This window comes from Lepidochelys kempii, chromosome 4, assembly GCF_965140265.1.
Source record: "Lepidochelys kempii isolate rLepKem1 chromosome 4, rLepKem1.hap2, whole genome shotgun sequence".
NCBI classification, from domain to species: Eukaryota; Metazoa; Chordata; order Testudines; family Cheloniidae; genus Lepidochelys; species Lepidochelys kempii.
The window spans coordinates 97,579,497-97,598,314 of record NC_133259.1 but is presented as its reverse complement, the minus strand read 5'-3'; the positions used below and the strand labels follow the sequence as shown (position 1 = coordinate 97,598,314).

Genomic DNA, 18,818 nt, shown 5'->3' with positions numbered 1-18,818 from the left:
TTTCCCATTGCAAAGTAGGGATATACTCACTGTATGGAGGAAACTAACATCCCTGTTTCTTAATTGAAAAATCATTTTACCCTGTTTGATAAGTTCTAATAGTGACTGCTCCAGGGCTGTTTCATTGCTGTGTGGACTTCCGGACATGGGCTACCAAGAACCAATTACAGTAGCTGAGCCTTGTGATCGTGAAGGTTTGTGACTGCTGCAAGAGAGAGAGGGGAAGGTGGTCTGTGTAATAGGAAAACCTCTTTAAACTGTTAGATGGGCAAAGTATCTCTTTGTTTATTTAAGAAATACTCTTTAACAGTGAATCTAGTTCTCCACTAGATGGCAATGTTGTTTCAGGCAATTTGTGTTTAAAGATGTTTTCCCTGGCAGAGAAACAAACTCCTAAAGGTGGTGGTAGTTATGAGAAGAGCTGATCAGGAAGTCATTTGTGACAATTTCCATTTAATAAACATTTTTTGTTGAAAAGATTTTTTTATGGAAAATTTGACCAGATCTGATAAGGTTCAAGAGAATCCTAACTCGTGAGCAACTACTGGGATGGGGAGAACCTTTGGGAAAGATTAGTATAATACCGTGGTCAATTATACTACTTATCTCAGGTATTATTATAGTATTTGAGAACTTCAAAATCTTTAGTGCCTTGATCCCTATCTCACAGGGGTGTTGTAAGAAAGTACTATTATCGTCATTTTACAGAGGAGGAAATGAAGTACAGAGAGACTAAAAATCACTTACTGATGGTCATACAGGTGGTTCAAGACAGAACCAGGACTTGAACTCCGGTCTCCTGTGTCCCACGCTAGCACCCTAACCACTGACTTGACTTCATATACTGGTCGTGGAATGCTTCAATACTTATATAATAGGAAATGTCAAAACTAAGTACCTTGGCATTTCTACCTGTACTAGCTCCATACAGATATACTCTTAATATTTATGTTACCTGTGTGCCAGGAACAAAAGGGGGAATGGACTGATTGGAGTAGGGCCAGATTAACTCTCCTGTGGGCCCGGGGCTATTGGATTTTGTGGGGCCCCTGTATACAAGTCTTTTTCCTAATTTAAAACAAAATGATCACAATTATGGAATCAAGGCTATTAATGCTATACTAAACTTGCCTTCTAATTAACAAAAAACTGTTCTGTGGTTACATTTCAGTCTTAAAACATGTAGAATATAGTTAAGTTAATTCAAAATAGCCTACTTCTTTCTTAGAACAGCTGTTATATTAGTTTCTTTCTGGTAGGGAGATTGGGTGCAAGAGGGGGCTCCAGGCTGGGGCAGAGTGTTGGGGTGCAGGAGAGGGTGAGGGATGCGGGTTCTGGGAGGGAGTTTGGCAGGAGGGGATTCTGACCTGGGGAAGGGGATTGGGGTGCTGGAGGAGGTGCGGGGTCTGGGAGGGAGTTTGGGTGCAGGAGGGGATTCTGACCTGGGGCAGGGGGTTGGGGTGCAGAAGGGGGTGCAAGGTGTAGGCTCCAGCCGGGAGGCGCTTACCACAGGCTGCTCCCGGCCGGTGGTGCAGCAGGGCTCAGGCAGGTTGCCTGCCTGCCTGCCATAGCCCCACGCCATTCCCAGAAGCGGTCGGTTGCTGGCACGTCTCTGCACAGCCCTGGAGGGAGGGGGACAGCGTGTCTCCGTGCGCTGCCCACGTCCACCGCCCATGCAGCTCCCATTGGTTGGTTCCTATTGGCCACAGAGACGGGCCAGCAACCGGCTGCTTCCAGGAGCGGCGTGAGGCCACGGCATGCAGGCAGCCTGCCTGAGCCCTGCTGCGCTGCTGGACTTTTAGCAGCCCAGAGACTGCGATCGACTGGCAGAGGCTCCAGGATTGACCAGTCGATCGCGATCGACGGCTTGGTGACCACTGAATTGTATATAATTATGGATTTATTTTTGCTGGGGCCCCCTTAGCCCAAGGCCCTGGGCTGCAGCCCCTAATGCCCCTGTGTTAATCTGGCCCTGGATTGGAGTGCTGTGTTGCAGTCTCCCCATTACTGCTAATGCAACCTATAGACTGGAATAGCAGCAGCTTCCCCTCTATACCCCTCTATCTTATGGCTCCTAGCACTGGAAGCACTTCTCTGTGTTATGCGAGATTTGATATTTAGCCTGATCGTGGCATGGATAACAAAGCCAACCCTTTCTTTAAACCAGAGTGGTGAGTGATTTTCTCACAATAGTCGGTGCTGCATTAACCACTGGCAACCACTAGTCTATAGGTCAGAGCCACAGTTCAGAAAGGCTGAGTGGTACTTGTGACATCCCAGAATGAGACACAAGGCAGTGAGTTAACAAATGCCTATTGATGGGAAACCTGGACTTTTTGGTAAAGATAATAAATATCTAATTATAAACTAAGCTATTTATTGGTTCCTTGGCTCTTTTGAAGCCTTCATCGCACTCATAACCCTGCTGTTAGTTCATATTTTCTGAAATCTTTGCAGGTCCCCTGTAAGTACCATGTACCGTAAACAGGTCTGTATCATGCAACTGGGGCGCTATCTTTAGTTACGTAGTACAGAACAGTCCTGAATTCTCTCTACCTCTCTGTTCCACAGTGTCATAGTTACATCCATCTATTTCAGGTCTTTGTATCTCAAACAAGACATGCTGGACCTCAATTATAATGTGTAAGCATGTTTTAAGTTATAATCATGCTAAACCCCGCAGTCTTTGCACAAGCAAAACCACCACTATAGGGGTATTGCTTCAGTAAGGAAGGAGCAAATGCAAATAGCAGGATTGGCTGCCTGAAGATTAAAGAGCAAGTTCATCTGAGGAGAAACTTGTGTTCAGCGTGATGTTGGTCTTATTTTAAAAGAGCAGAGTTACGTGACTCTTAGAGACCTTGGCTTCATAGTCTGATTTCAATCTCACTGGTGTAACTGAGATCAGAATCTAGCCCTCTGTCAAACAGCTGCTTTAATATGAGCAATTAAAAATTAACTGTTTCATTATCATCAGTAATAAGTCCATCACTAGCCTCCACTGGTGTAAGAATTCATCTCTTCAGATTGTGGCCTAACTGCACCGAGACTGAGACTAGCTCTTGTGAGCAAGGTGTTCCTGTTCAGGGAAAACACTGAGCAGCCAACCTCGAAAAACAAAAACAAGGCAGGTGTGTCACCCACACCCAGAGCCTCTCCCTTGGCTTTATTAAACCACGCGAAATTGAAAGCATGCTGAATGATAAGTCATATGTGGTGTTACAGTCACTTCTTTCGCTAGCATGCTTGACTGCAGAGCCAGTACAGTCATTTTGATGGATTTGATATACAAAGCATGGGAAGTGTGGGAAACCACCACCATTATCTCAGTTTGCATCTATTACCACGCACCAACTCTATCAGTATAGATCCAAAAATCAAAGGAGTTACTCTGGATTTACATTGACATATGTGCGAGTAGAATTTGACCCCAACCATTTCACTTGTTCTGCTGTTTATGGGGGAAAGAGGGACAAGATATATGGCCTGCCTTATGTCACTTTTGCCTTGCACATGACTATTTTGGACACAAATGGGCTCACTGGTAGCACACCAGTGCGTATGATTCATGTCACATTTATTTTATCCCCTAGATTTGTAAAAAAAAAAAAAAAAGTTTGCTGTAGTTTGCCTGAAGATTCTTGGTGGAACACTTTTCTGTCAGAAAGTCCAGTTTTGTCTAAGATTAACTTTTAGCATGCATGTGTCTATTTTTGACATTTTCAAAAGGAAAGTCAATGTTATCATTTCAATTTGACTTGTATATTGTATTCGAATGTTAATATAGAATATCCATTAATATTCTGTTTTGACATTACCAAAATGTAATGTTTTACTGTTTCTGAATTAAGATGTTTTGGAATTTCCTGCCTGTAAGGAATTTTGAAATTTCAGCTTTTTCTTCTAGTTTAGAACAAAAACAAATTTTGAGTAGTAGGCATTTTGTGTAGAAGGAAATTCCACTTTCCAACCAGCTCTATTTAGCTCTTACATAGCACTTTTTGTCTGTAAATCTCAAAGTACTTTACAAAGATGGTCGATATTATTATCCCCACTTACAGGCAGAGAAATGGAAGCACAGTGAGATGAATTGATTTGCTCAGGGTCACCCTGTAGGCTAGAGACAAAGCTAGGAATGGTAGCCAGGTGTCCTCAGTCCTGATCCAATGACCTAGCCACTGGGCCACACTGCCTTTCATAAAAATAAATACAGAATATTAGCTAACACGCAGAACACTACTAATCAGTAGCATTGAGCAAAGGAACAGGAGTATTACCTTGTGTGAAAGAGACATTTTCAGCAACAGGCAATAAATGCAATTAGATATTAGGGTTCTCCCCCAACACCCTCCCCCCAAGAAAAGGTACACTGGATTTATAAATGCATGCAATCTAGATCCTTACATACGCTCATACTAACCTTTTACAATTAAATATTGGAATTCCATATTAATCTCACTCAAGTGATGCATAGCAAATGCCAGACAGCATCCTTTGTTCTCAGAAACTAAATTATTGCCTAGTCCAGATCACTGACAGCATTTCAGCCATATACCTTTTGAACAGAGGACTGTAACAATCTACTGCCCAGATAAATACAGAATTTAGCTGTGTACGTGATGGCTAGTACAAGAAGGGGGAATGTAATGAAACAGGAGGGTAAATGAAAAAGTGCATAATGCAAGAGCATGGTTAATCATTTACTTGAAATCTTAACCCTTAGATAGCAGAAATATTTACACGTTCTTCAGACAGAGTGCCATAAAAATAAAATGACTCAGGTTCACATTATTGACAGCTTTGAATGGGAGGACAGTGCAGTGGGTGGTTTACTTTAGCAAAAGGCTACTAACTTCCATTGCCCCGAATGAATGTGTTTCGATAGACAGAGACCCTGAAACAGGTATTTGCCCAAAACAAACACAAATGAAACACATATAGTATGTGCTGACTATTTGTAACACAAAAAAATAGAAGTGAGGTAACTGCTGCAAGGTGCTACAGGCAACGTTATGGGAACTAGAGATTATGCTGCCTAAATCTGAACATTCAGAGTCAAATTAGCAAACTGATCCTCTGATTTAATTGTCTGAAAAACCTGATTGGCTGAAGATTCTAAAAGACAAGATTTCCCTGTGAAGTAATTCACACCGAACTGCATGTCTCCAGACAAACACCAGAGCAACCAGATTTTCTTCAGTCCTTAGAGCATTTCAGGATTAAGAACTGCAAACAAAAATTGTTGTGGCCTTCCCAACAACACCTCCTCCGACCCCACACCTTTTTATTGTAGTTTAACAGACTATTTTGGGAGCACAACAATCTAACAAACACCCAGAGAGAACTTCAGCATTTAAGGAATCAAGTGATAAGACAGCAAAAGTCTATGTAAAGTTTCCTTAACAGGGGCCTTGTCTAACCCTGCTCTGAATACAAGGGCACTAGTGATTAGTAATGATCCCATACAGCATAAATGCAGCCTGGGGGATTCCAATGCAGGGCTGAATATTGTAATAGTTTCTGTTCTGGCTGGGTCTGTATGTGGTGTATCCACACCCAACCCTAAGGGTGTGGCTTCTCTCAGTGAGAAAGGACCCCATCTCAGTAAGTAGCTCTGAGAGGAAGTTGAAGGGGGTATGCACTTCCTGCCCTGGGAAGGAAGGGAAGCTGTTTTTTACCAGCAGCATGAGGAACGCTGCCTTTGTACCCTCGCCGAGTAACAAATACATGTTGTTCTGTGAAACTGAACTCACACCAGCAGCGTTATTGCAGGGATTCGGCCAGGCTGTGCTAACCCAACAATAAGGAGACTTGCAAGGTCACATAGCAGTATGAGCCTAGCTCTGAGATTGTGCTGAGTTACTCAGCAAAAGGGAGTGTTGCAGCCCAAAAGCAGCAGACTTTTGTAAGACTAGACATGTTGATAGCAAGAGGCTGATAAGGATTTGATTAGATGATATGGTTGCCTGAGATAGCAGGGGACTGGACTTGATGACCCAGGAGGTCTCTTCCAGTCCTTTGTACTTATGGGAAGTCATAAAGGAACATATCGTCCATCTCTGCTGCACAGTGAGGAGGGAAGCAGAGCCAATGGGGGACCTGCCTAGAAGGAAACAGTATCTCTGTAGAAGTATCCCCCTCCTAGCATAGCTGCTGCCTAGCCCCACAGAAGCTATGCAATGCCGTGGAGTGGGGTGAAAGGGACATGGTAAAGGAAGAGAGGGTAGTGTGCAGAGGATATCCTGACTGTGCAGCACGTTCCCTTTTCAGGAACAAGTACATTAAAAATGCAAAATGTACTGCTGCATGCAGGGCCAGCTCCAGCTTTTTTGCCACCCCAAGTGGCGAAGAAAAGAAAAAGAAAAAAAGAAAAACCCGATTGAGCTGCCGCTGAAGTGCCGCCAAAGAGGAAGAACGGGAATGAAGGACCCGCCGCTGAATTGCCACCGAAGACCCGGGTGTGCGGCCCCAATAACATACGGAGTGCCACCCCTTTCTATTGGCAGCCCCAGGCACCTGCTTCCTTCACTGGTGCCTGGAGCCTGCATGAGCAACAGTGCCTCGCCTTCTGCAGCACTTGAGAGGACATCAGGGAGTGTGAGGAAAAAGGGGAGAGCTGCTATGAATGGCTGGATTCCAGCAGATCTTTGCCTTCCACTGGAATAGCCAGTTCTCCCTCTCTGCCACCAACCACACCTTCCTAAGGACACAACACAGTGAGGTGACAGCACAGAACTCACAGCCTAGGGAGAGGGTGGGGCCATCTTTGCACCCTCCCAATCCCGGGCTGCTCCTGGTGTATCTGAGACAGACCCTCCTGGGGACCTGTCACACCGGTACCATTCTAGCACTCTCTTGCATGACCAGAAGTGGTGTTGCAGCAGCTCCACTCTGGTTTCCCCAGTGTCTTCTCTAGCCAGGCTACTTTACAAAGTCCAGGGCCTTTGCTTAGCGTCCAACAGAAAATAATAAAACAGCTAAATCTTCAGCCCACAGAGTCTCAGTGACTGGCCCCATTCTTTTCAGGAAAGCACCAGCTGCAATAAACTGTGCCCATGCCAACCCCGCTATTCCTGAGCTTCAAACTCACCACCCAGAGACTAGCACACTCTCTCCCTACCCAGCGCCTCAAGCAGGCTGTAGCACTCGTTTGGCTTCTGACATAAGCCAGACACCACAATGCAGCCTGTCGGCTTTGCTGGGCTTCCCCCTTTTAAATTCCCTTCTCAAGCTTAACAAGATGCAGCAGGGTGAGACTCCTTAAGCCTCAGGCTGCTGGTTAACCCTTTCCAGACAGGGACCTGGCTTATCTAGAGATATGGCTGCACTTCAAAGTTAGGGTGTAATTCCCAGCTTGAAAGGACACACTCCAGCTAGCTCTGAGCGAGCTACTGTGCTAAATGTAGAGTGCCTTGGATGGGTATGTGCTCAGGGCAGTTAACTCGCTAGCCACTGCAGCAACACGCTATTTTTAGAGGTGTGTCTCCTTGAACTTGCATTTACACCTTGTAGCACTGGTGTAGAGGTACCCTAAGTTACAACAGCCTCCAAGGGCTGCCACCTGGATTGTAGTGCTGCCCAGAATCTCCACAGCACTGCACGCTGCAGTCCGGCCCCGGCAAAGCCTCTGGCTCTGGCAAAGCCCAGAGGGAAGTCTTAAGTCTGTCTCCCTCTGTTTCTGCACCAAGGAAATCCTCCCCACAAGTTTGTAGGCCACTCTGGCACCTTTACCCAGACACCGTATTCCAGCAGTGGTCGCCCCGGTGCCAAATACAGAGGTAAAATAACCTCCCTACTCCTATTCGAGATTCCCCCGCCAGTCTGCCACGTCAGTCAGTTTACAGCTATTGTCCCATAGATACCTGTAATGTAAAGACTACCTTTCCTGAGCCAGGCAGAGTCATGAGAGAACTCCATGACAGCTAGGGATGAGTGAAGCTCAGAAGATTCAGTAGCTGTGTTTGGATAAAGTTGTTCAAAAGTTTGTGCTCTTATCCAAAGCAGTTGAGGCTGTTAGCTCAATTTTTTGATGCACAGTTTGGGCTGGAAACATTAGAACAGCTGCCTTTTTTGTGGTATTTTGGTACTTCCAGTCTCAGACAAACCCAGGAAGTGCAGGCTTATGTAGAAGTGTTTTCTTTTTTAAATTTAACTTATTTTGATGTCCATACTTTGGTTTGACTTCAGTGTAGGATGGGCGTGGCTCTTACTTTGACCCAAATCAGTTTACAAATCCCTAATTACTACACGGTAAAAGTTTGGTTATGGCACCAGCAGTCAAGACTTGCGTTGTTCATTTTGTACATTATGTCAGTACATTTGAACATGGATCTCATATGTTCTATACATCTTGGTAGTGATTCCTGACTCTGGAAGTCGGAATGTCGTTAATGGCAAGAAGAAAGTTCCCGACCTGTCCAGTGCCAGTGAATTGTGTGACACTACTTGTGTATTTATTTGCTGGATTATTAGTTCTTCAAGGAGCCAGACTCTGACATTTAGCCTCTGGCCTGCATTCTAACCCACATGCCTAATAGGGCTCTTTTAAAGAGATCTAGAGAGAAGGAGGGGAGAGGAATGAGTTGTGTCTACTCTAGATCACTATTGCTAGGCTGATGCACAATTAGCATTCCATGCCCAGAAATTTCTGGAATTGGGTGTGGTGATTTTGGCATCTTCAATAGATTTCCTATAGCTGGACTAATAAATTCCATTGAAAGCACATAGTCAGGGCAGCTGCTTTAGAATAAGACATGTGACCTGCATGGGTAGGGAGAAGCTCAGCCATAGGATCAGAAAGCAGTCTCATTTCCCCTAACTCTGTAGCATTTTGCAGCAGGGTTTTTCATTTATATAGGTAATACTGATTGGCTGGTTAATTAGTTAGCTGACTAGCTAATTGAGTAATTCCATAGTCCACTAGAGGAGGAGAAAGAATCTGCATGGATTCCAACTGGAGATTTCCGTAAGCAAGAGGAGGGAAGATATTATTATAGTGCTTTTGACACAGCAGACTGTATAGAGTTGGTGAACAAAGACTCTAACTGACACAGATGAACTCAATTTCAGCTTTTAGAACTCTGAGCTACTTCTTGCAGTGTTTCTGTGGGTTCTGATTGGTTTAGATTTAATTTTTCTTTTGTTTATATTTATGTATCACTGAAGATTATGTGGATTATGATGTAGCCTTGTTAGTAGAAATTACGGGGTTTTTTTTAAGCATTATAAGATTATATAAAGTTGGTACTCAAGAATTAAGTTAATTCCTTTTGTTCTTTTTGGACTTGAGTGTGAGGAGATTGACTCTATGCAATCCTTGCTGAAGATCCTCAATGACTGAATTCTAGGTCTCATGCTTTACTATATGAGTTGTGTTGGAGCATTAGGAGTGGGGTTGTGAAGTAAACACTAGCCAAAGGTTACACAATTACTCAAGGAGCTCCTCCACTCAAAGCGCAAGTGTGGACTCTGCATTATGCCTTATGAGTATTATTACGGCCATTATGAGGCAGTCTGCTCACCCTGCCATGTCTAGCCAGATCTGTGAGCTGGTGTGGAAGGTGGGAGAACTGGTGGGATCCTTGTTTGTACCGTGAGGCGCTAGGAAGGAACAGTCCTGGTACTCCAATAAGCACAGAGTGTGCTATTTGGGACATCTGGCATATGTCCCAAATCTGTGCAATCGGGACATCTGGCATCGGTGCCGACTCCGTGGGTGCTCCAGCCCCAGAGCACCCACGGGGAAAAATTGGTGGGTGCTCTGCACCCACCGGCAGCTCTCCGCCCCATCCCCCTTGCCCCAGCTCACCTCCGCCTCCTCCTCTGAGCACACAGCCACTTCCTGCTTCTCCCCCCTACCTTCCTCCCTCCCAGCGCTTGCGCCGCAAAACAGCTGTTTCGTGCGGCAAGCGCTGGGAGGGAGTGGGGAGGAGGAGGAACGCGGCACACTGGGGGAAGAGGTGGGATCAGGGTGCAGATTTGGGGAGGGGTCCAATAGGGGCAGGGAGGGGGTGGAGTTGGGGCGGGGCCAGGGCAGGGGGGCGCGAGCATCCACTGGCGCCAACAAAAGTCAACAAAGCCAACAAAAAACATCTGGTCACCCTAGCTTGGATGCACAAAGTGATCTAAGTGTCACAGTGCCTAGAAAATCACAGGAACAACACTGCAATCCAAAAAGGCAGAGTTAAGCACCATGGCTCCCTATACAATAAATGGGGAGAGATAAGGGCCTTTGACTGTAACCCACAAATGCCAGCATGCTAGGCAAGGGGTTCCACAGGAGAGGAGTTTCAACAGGAGAAAGTGAGGGAGCCTCACATCAGAATATCCCAATAGCTCGGTGGTCACAACACATGCCTGAGATGTGGGAGTCCTGTGTTCAAATCCTTTCTCTCCTCTTCCTGAGTGGGGAGTTGAAGCTGGGTGTCTCACATCCCTGGTGACTGCTCTAACCACTGGGATAAAAACTATACTGTGGGTGGCAGCACCACCACCTCCTCTTTCTCCTGTGATGGCCAGATTCTGAATGGAACCTGCTCTTGTAGGCAGTCTCTGAGCATGCCTACCAGCTCAGGACCCGCATGTGAGGTAGGCAGCCAAATGCCTTTCTTTCCTAGTTAGTCGGTTGTTATGGGACTTAGGAGATAGGCATCTGGATGTGCAGTAGTGCACATGCAGGAGGGAGAAAGTTAGACACTAAGGAACTTTTACCCTGAAAACATAGGCGCTGAGTGAGTTTAGGTGCTTGCAGGGTTCAGTGGGAGTCTTGTGGATTGCAGGGGAGCCTAAACATGGGACTTCGGCACCTTAACCCAAGAAATTAGCATATTAAAACATAGCACAACTGAGTTTTTGCTATTTATTTCATTTTTAAAAATCCAAATATTTAACATGATCCAATAAGTACATTTTGGCATTACTGAGGGGCCCGATCCAACAAGGTGCTCATTGGCCTCCTGCCAAGTAGGGGATGGCCATCTTCCTCACCAACTGAAGATAATAGGAGTTGAGGATGTTTAACTGATAGGAAAACTACTTTACTGAATACTACACATACCTACTTGCCAGACAGCCAATACAGGCATTGAGAGATAATGACAGCTCCTTGGTTGTCACTGGCTGAGGTGCCTCACACATTCCTTTGAGGAAGTTCCTTTGTGACATGGTATACAGGATGTCTTCTCATATTCTGGCTTCATACAGTATTGCTCACTTGTTTAGACTCTAGTCTCCACCCATATGCCAGGATGTTTTTCTAAAATGGTAGATGCAATACATACTGTGATTCTTTAGTATTGAGACAACCTAACCAATAAACCTACACAATTATTTCCAGACAGTTTATGTTAACAATATAATAGTTTCCAGGGGCAGCTAGTCATTCGCGGCTAGTTGAACTAAGCCCCGCCAATCCTTTGTACAAAGATTCAAAGAGGTTTGCTTATATTTTTTCTATTGTCTGCTTATCTTAATTCCTTTGGAGAGACACCAGTCTGGCGAGGGTTGACATTGCACTAACCCTCCAAAATCCTTTCTCAGCAAGTACAACAGCAACCAGTCACCTGTCAGGACAAGCACACATGTAACACACCCACTTCTCCCATTTCACTAGAGGTACAGCTGTTTCGGTGGTTTGTGTTGTGGAGCAGAGTCAAGTGGGGAGGGACACGTGGATTCAGGTCAGTTATGGGAGCGAGGGAGGCAGTGGAAGTACGTTCTGCAGGGCATGGCAAAGGAAAGAGAAGGCGGTAACAGGAAAGACCTTTCTGCACTGGGAGAAGGGTAGGGAAGAGCCAGAGTATGTCTTTTCTTCACTGCATATTTCAGTTATGAGAAGTCACTAATAGTTTCTTTAGTGAAGAGAAAACAGTTGTTTATATTTCTGCTTAAGCTCCAAACTATTTGCTCCTGGCCATCTAATTGCTAGTGTATAGTTTAGCTAGGTTTGGCACTAAGAGGAAATACAAGCAAGATCTCTGTTCTGGGCTGATCTAAGTCCCATTTCAGTCATTTGACTTCCGTGGGAGCTGGATTAGCTCTTGTGTGGGCAAATGTAGCAGGATGTTGTGTGGAGATTTATCTATAGGAAAAATGCTCTCCAACATGTTTACACCCCCCTAATCAGGGACTGACCCTTGGTGCAAATAGAGTTGAATCTTAATGCGGTAGCCTAGTTGAGTTTTCAGTATTAATTTTATTTTTTTAAACAATGAGGGCCAGAAGCTCAGGGACTGGGGATCTTGAGGGAAGTAGGACCTTTAGCCTTTTCCCTCTAGCTACCACATGGACAGGAGATGCTCCCTCCCCCAAACCTCCCAGGGTGAAAGGCGGAAGAGCAGCAGCAGTAGGAGCACTAGGAGAGACCCCTTCACTAGTCTTGGAGCTCAGGAGCTCCCCAGACGTGATTAGTAACAGACTCCAGGTGTAATTGTGTCTGCAGCAAAGGACTGTTTACTGTCCTGAGGGAAGTGAGAGGAAGAGATTAGGAAATGTGGTTGGGGGGCTGTAATATGTAGGGACCGGAAGGGGAAATCAAGGGGGCAGTTGGAAGAGTGTTTAACTGAGCAGGGGTAAAAGAAAACACTACAAACAGTGGAACAGCCAGGATATGCACATGCCATAACTGTGTGACTATATCATTGTGTCATTAACAGTTTTCAAAGTGCCGGAGGGGTGCTGAAGCCCAGCTCCACCCCAGGCCCCGCCCCCGCTCCACCTCTTCCCCTAAGGCCCTGCCTCTTCCTGTCCCCCCTTCCTGCCCTGTTCCATCCCTCCCCCAAGTGTGCCATGTCGTCGCACCTCTGCCCTTTCCCCACCCCCCACCCTTTTGCATGGCACAAAACAGCTGTTCGTGGCAGTGGGAAGTGCTGATCTGTGGCGGGGGGAAGGGGGAGCTGATAGGGGGGCTGTCGTGGGTGCTCAGCACCCACCATTTTTCCCCAGTGGGTGCTCCAGTCCCGGCGCCTATGCTTGTCCTGCCTCAGCCCTTCCCCTTTTTGGTTTATTATTCTCGTATGTCATTCAAAAGCTTGACTGTAAGCTTTTCATAAAGAGACTCTGGCCCAGAGCCTCAAAGGCATCCACAGTGGGAGTTAGGCACCTAAAAAACTTTGAGGGTCTGGGTCTCTGGCTTTTTCTTTGTATTCTGAAGCATCAAGCACAGTTCTGGGTGCTCTAAAAATAAATGAATCCAACTGGAAGAGCAGATTCGCTGGTTAAATTACTGGATGGATGAGTGAGTGGGATTTTCAGAAGCACTCATGACTGACCTAACTCTGCTCCCATTGAAGTGAATGGGAGTTTTACTATCAACTTCAAAGGGATGAGAGTTAGGAAAGTGCCCCTGAAAACCTGAGAAGGTTTAACAGGAATGAAGAGGTTTCTGTGGGGTTTTTTTGGCCCCTCACACTAGATTCTCAGTTCAGCACATACTTTTGAAAAGGTGGATCATTGTACTGTACATTCATAATGGAGTCTTGCCAGTTTCGAGTGAGAGAAAACAGTGAGTGAGGTAATATCTTTTATTGGACCAGCTTCTGTTGGTGAAAGAGACAAGCTTTTGAGCTTACACAGAGCTCTTCTTGATATTATTCTGCAGTCACTACCAATTTAAAAGTGTACTGCATGCTTAGTCTTTAGGGGACGTTGGGTGGCTTTAGAACTGGAAGCAAAGATTATTTTGACCTGATGAACCAGATCATCTGGATATGTTTCAGTAGGGTGTATCCATGCAGGTTGCTACACAATCCTAAGGTAAATGCCTGAAGGCATACGCTTTGTCATTCGGTTCCTGACCTGAGAGCAGATTCCTTCCAGTGAACTAATGCATTTCAAACACACCATTTATGATTTGTTTGAACATCAGACTGGCAAAAGAAACTGGATAAGTATATTACCAGGTCATGCCATTCTGATCAATTTTGTCCATTTTGCTTTAGAGTTATTGGCCAGATTTGGCTCTCAGTTCCCCTAGGTAAATTCAGATATCCCTTAGGGTCATTGCAATTATTCTCTTGTTTTGTATCTTTTTCAATATAAGAATACATTTGTCCAGAAAATGACAGGGTTTATTCTTTTGAGTGGTAAATGAACTCAATGATATTATACTGGTGTAAAATGAGTTTAAGTGAGAAGAGAATCAGGCCTATTCTAAATGTTAATGTTAAAGAGGCTAAATCCTGTTTCAACTGAAGTCCATGGCTAAGCTTCCATGGACTTGAAAAGGACCAAGATTTAAACCAAAGTGAGTCTATATGGATAAATTTAAATATATGCAATTTGACATTAAAACATCTTAACAGTCCAGATGATTCATCTGGTGAAGTTTCTCCAGGGGTTTGAGAGAGTCTCCATTCAGTCTGTCTGTTTTAACTTCTGGTTAGCCAAGAATTCAAGGCATCAGTAACATCCATTTCTACTCTCATCTCAGCAGTATTCCTATGGAGCAGTGGCTGGATGCTTGAAAGGATTTAAGCATTGTGACGCTGAGTGTAACACTGCCTAACTGTTAGGCTGCTAAAAATATCACAGGAACAGCACGGAGCTGCTCAAAGCCTGATTTAGCCTCTTAGGCTCCAGTGGTATGAATGGGGAGAGTTAGCCACTTTACACAGTGGTGCTCAGAAGAAAACCAAGTGAGGTTCCATTGGCCAGATGGACAATCGTATGTAGGTGCCTAACTGCCATGGATGTCAATGGAAGTCAGGAGTGAATACCTGTAAGGATGTGTTCACTCCAGCCCAGAAACTTGGCAAGACCCACACATGTCAGCCTTGACTGACATGCACATGACAGCCTCTCCAACTCTGATGGTCAAGCAGAGGAACAGACCCACTGAAAGTCAGCTCTACTGAGCTTCACATGTTGTAATCAGAGGGACACGTACAGAACCTCCTAAAAACTGCTATCTTAAAACATGAAATTGCAAGGACAGTAAGGACACCGCTCCTCTCAAAAAACACCATTTCACTTGAGCAGCTCCTCTGCTCCAGGACTCTAAATACACAGGCAACTGACTCTACACATGATGAGTTTAAAAATCCTTCCAAATCACTGGAGAAACATGTAGTCCCAGACACAAGGAGGAGGGCAAAGCAACCAAGGTGTGAACAAGGGAAACTCCCTACACACATACCCACTGCCTTATCCCTTTTCCACATGCTCAGCAACCTGGCAGACCCAGCCAAGACACACTCTAGCAGCAGTCACGCTCAGTCACATTCCAGGGAACATCAGAGAAGCTCTGCACCTTCTGGCAGCAGGGGACACATGGGTCTATGCATTAGAGCAGTTCAAGAGAACACTCTTCCCTGATCTGACCCTCCTGGGGAGGGCTGCTGTCTCCTATCATGGCAGCTGTAATAAGGCTGTTCTCCCTCTAGGACTAGTTGCTGCCATAGAGGACCTGGTGATCCAAATGTCTGTCTCAGTGCCACCTGGCAACTGCAAAAATCCACCATCAACTCATTCCTATGCTGAAACACACACTCTGGGATCACATGGCAGCCTCAGGCTGGCAGGGAAGACAGCACAGATGGGCCCCTGCCCACTCTCCAAAACAACACCCCACCAGGCACCCCTGCCACCCTCGCCCATGCTCCCCAAACACTGCCCCCCCCACAATACATAGCTCCCACAGAACACTACAATAGGACGCCCAGCACTCTAATACTCACCAGGGCTGTGGACAGAGTGAGCAGGGGAAGAACAGGAGTCCTACAGCTGGACACAGCACCAACAGCCGCCCCAGAAGAGGCACAGCCCACCCCCTTCCACCGCACCCAGCTGGGGAACCCCACCACTCCAACAGGGCCATACACAGCCAGAGGAAGAGATAAGTAAGAATGTGGGGAGACACCACATCCTGACCCTCAACAGAGAGCAATCCTTTGCTTCAAAACTCCCTGGCACGGGTAATCCTCCCTCTCCCCTGCCGCCAGAGCGCCTTGCATTACTCTACAGCTGGGCTCAGTGCCAGCTGCTGGTTGCTGTGCAACCCAGCGCCCAGCTCCAGGTCAGGCTGGCGTGCCGCCAGTCTGTAGAGAGAGAGAGAGGCAGCCAAACAAGGTAGGAGTTCAGCAACTACTGAACGGCCTATGGCAGAGAGAGATGCTTAGTAGCACCCAGGCGGCTGGACTTGGGCATTACACAGTTGCTCTGTGCTGAGAAAGGATCAGGTTTCAGCAGCACACACAAGCATGGGCTCATGAAGTCACTGTACAGTGCCACTTTTGACCACCCAATAAAAGCTGAAGCCTAACTGGCCTGCACCCCAGCACCAGCATGAAAAGTCCCAGGTCCCAGAGCAAGGGAGCAGCCACTGGGCTCCGAGGGTGGAGGTGGTGGCATGCTCAGTGTAGGCCTAATGTCACTGAGCTTGAAACTGAAACCATTAATAACCTTATGGCAGGCCACACTGAGGAACTCACCCATGCCTGGCCTCAGAAATGGAGCTCTGCTGATAGTGACAGGTGTTGGATGCAGCTCCTGGGTCAATGCCCTGGGAGGTCACAGGGACTGGCAGACATTAAGAAGAAGGGTAGACTTATTTGGAAGCAGGCTAAAGTTGGCTTGCAGGTGATTGCTAGGTGAAGGGGAGGTCCAGTGTGGGGAAAGCCTGGGCATCCCAGCTCCCCAAACATCTGAGGGTGGCAACCGTCACCCTCTCAGCCAGGGCAGTACTGGAGACTGGGGAGCTAGACACCACGTGGATCAGTCACTGACCATGCCATAAGTAATAGCAGTAGGACAGATTCAAGAAAACATTGGAAGGCACTTTATGGGTCATCAGTCACAGAAGGCAGCTGGCTGAGTGGAGTACTTGCACCACTGCACAGGCAGGAGCCACAATGACAAGGCAGGAAGGTTCTGTTTCCCTTCATCTTCTGCCCTAGCCCCCTTCAACCCACCTCCCCCTTCCATGTCCCAGGAGAGCAGGTCAATGAAAGTATCTGTTTTATGCATTGCACACTGGGATTCCAGAGGAGGTCCTCAAGGTTGGCACTCTCGGGTGTCTGGTGATGGTGCTCATCTCTGAAAGGCAAGTGTAAATAATAGTGGCTTTTTAGAAGTGCATTGCTGATGACCATCATGTTCATGGAATCCATTCTATGCCTGGAGATGTAGACATGCGCCTTGTGCTGGGGTTTTCTGATAGAAATATACTTGCCATCCACCAGCCATAGCATGTGTGGGAAGGTTGCAGTCAGGTAAAAATCTAGCATATTTCAACTTTGGGTGGCTGGGTTGGAAAGGAGCTAACTGTATTCTCCCCCACGGTTTATGGTGACCCCCAGAAACTGTCATAGTACCTTGAAGGCCAGGGTCGAGGTGATGTTGAAGGTCTGGGCAGTGACTTGTTGAAAGGATCCCGAGGACAGTGCAGCCAGGGCTATGCTGATCCGCCTGGAGATGAAGGTTACATGGCTCCTGCGTGTGGTGATGGTGAGACTGTTGTGCGGCATGTAGCATTGGTGCGGTAGTGTGTCTGGGTCCAGATGGTAGCACTGCATACATGCCCCCCATAAAAGGCCCAGGAAGTTGCAGCAGGGTCGGTAGGTTCGGGATGGCCTCATAGACAGCTGCCATCAGGCTTGGACTGGGGCTAAGGATGGGGCACCATCTTGTTGCAGCTGATGGGGACAGTGCTGCAGCATGAATGTGCTGTTGCTCATCATTGGTGTATGTCTGGTTGCCCCTTCTCTGCCAAGCAGCCCTCCCTCACCCTCTTCCACCTACAGTTGTCCTTCCCCCTCCCTAGCTTAATCCCAGCCATCCCTCTCCCTCCCTAGGATACCCTCTCTGCTTCCCTGCTCTGACTATCGGTGGTTCCCCTTCCCCCCCTTAGCTGTCTACCTCAGCTGTCCTTAACCTCTGCTATGTCCACCTACATACTAACCCAACTCCCATTCCCATCTGTACCCTACATCTAGCTCTATCTAGTCTGCTGGGTTCCCGAATTGCTGTCTCTCGCTTTCTGTCTCACTGACTCAGACACCTCTCTCTCACTCACTTGATACTTCTCTGTTGCCCCCATGTGGCTCCTATGCATGGACTGGGGGGCTGTGTACTCATTGGTGCCCTTCATTCTGCGCCGTGGTGGTAGGGAGAAGTCAGGTGTTAGGCGTGGGCTGAGCACACCTGCTAGATCAGGCCCTGCAGACATGATAGGTGTGTGGATGTCTATCCCCAGGTGTTTTGAGCATTACTCTGGGGCTGAGGGATGACATAGGCACCCAGACTCCTGGAGTAAGGTAGCAGTGCATGTGTCCATGTGTGGAAGCTGAGACACCGAGGGCACTTTACCAGTGACAATTTATGTGCTTAGGGAACTTTAACTATGAACGCCTAAGCACTGACTGTGTTCAGTCACCTACAGTGTTCGGGGGGAGGTTTTGGGCATCACTGTGGAGCCAAAAGTGACAGGTGCCTAAACTGAGCACCTAATTCCTTCTGAGCATCCAGCCCCAGATGTTAATCTGCAGTCATTAAGTGACTTACTGACGGCAGTGACAGGACTGGTCTTTCTGATGTTGGCTTTTGTGAGTAAAGCGATATGTTTCTTGCTGGGTTCAGTTCATCATTTTTTATCGTACCATCTGGCCTCTGGTGCAATGGTTTTGTCCGCTTCATATTACCGACTTTTACACCTCAGGGAAAATGACTGATTTTTACATGGGTTTTAATATTAAAAAAGACCACTATGATAATTTAGTCTGATCTCCTGCCTAATACAGGCCATAGAATTTCACCCAGTAACTTCTGTACGAGTCCTCATAACTTCTGGATAAATCTTTTAGAAAGACATTCAGTCTGGATTT

General features: G+C 46.6%; 1 long non-coding RNA gene across 1 annotated transcript in view; it reads right to left on the bottom strand.

The window, feature by feature from the left end:
* Positions 1-15,755, bottom strand: part of LOC140910683 (uncharacterized) — a 29,053-nt gene extending 13,298 nt beyond the window's left edge. Inside the window, exons 1-2 of the long non-coding RNA XR_012158693.1 lie at positions 15,675-15,755; positions 11,057-11,254 (exon numbers count right to left, since the gene is read on the bottom strand). This is a non-coding gene — a long non-coding RNA (uncharacterized lncRNA). The remainder of the gene's footprint in view (positions 1-11,056; positions 11,255-15,674) is intronic.
* Between the last annotated feature and the right edge of the window lie 3,063 nt (positions 15,756-18,818).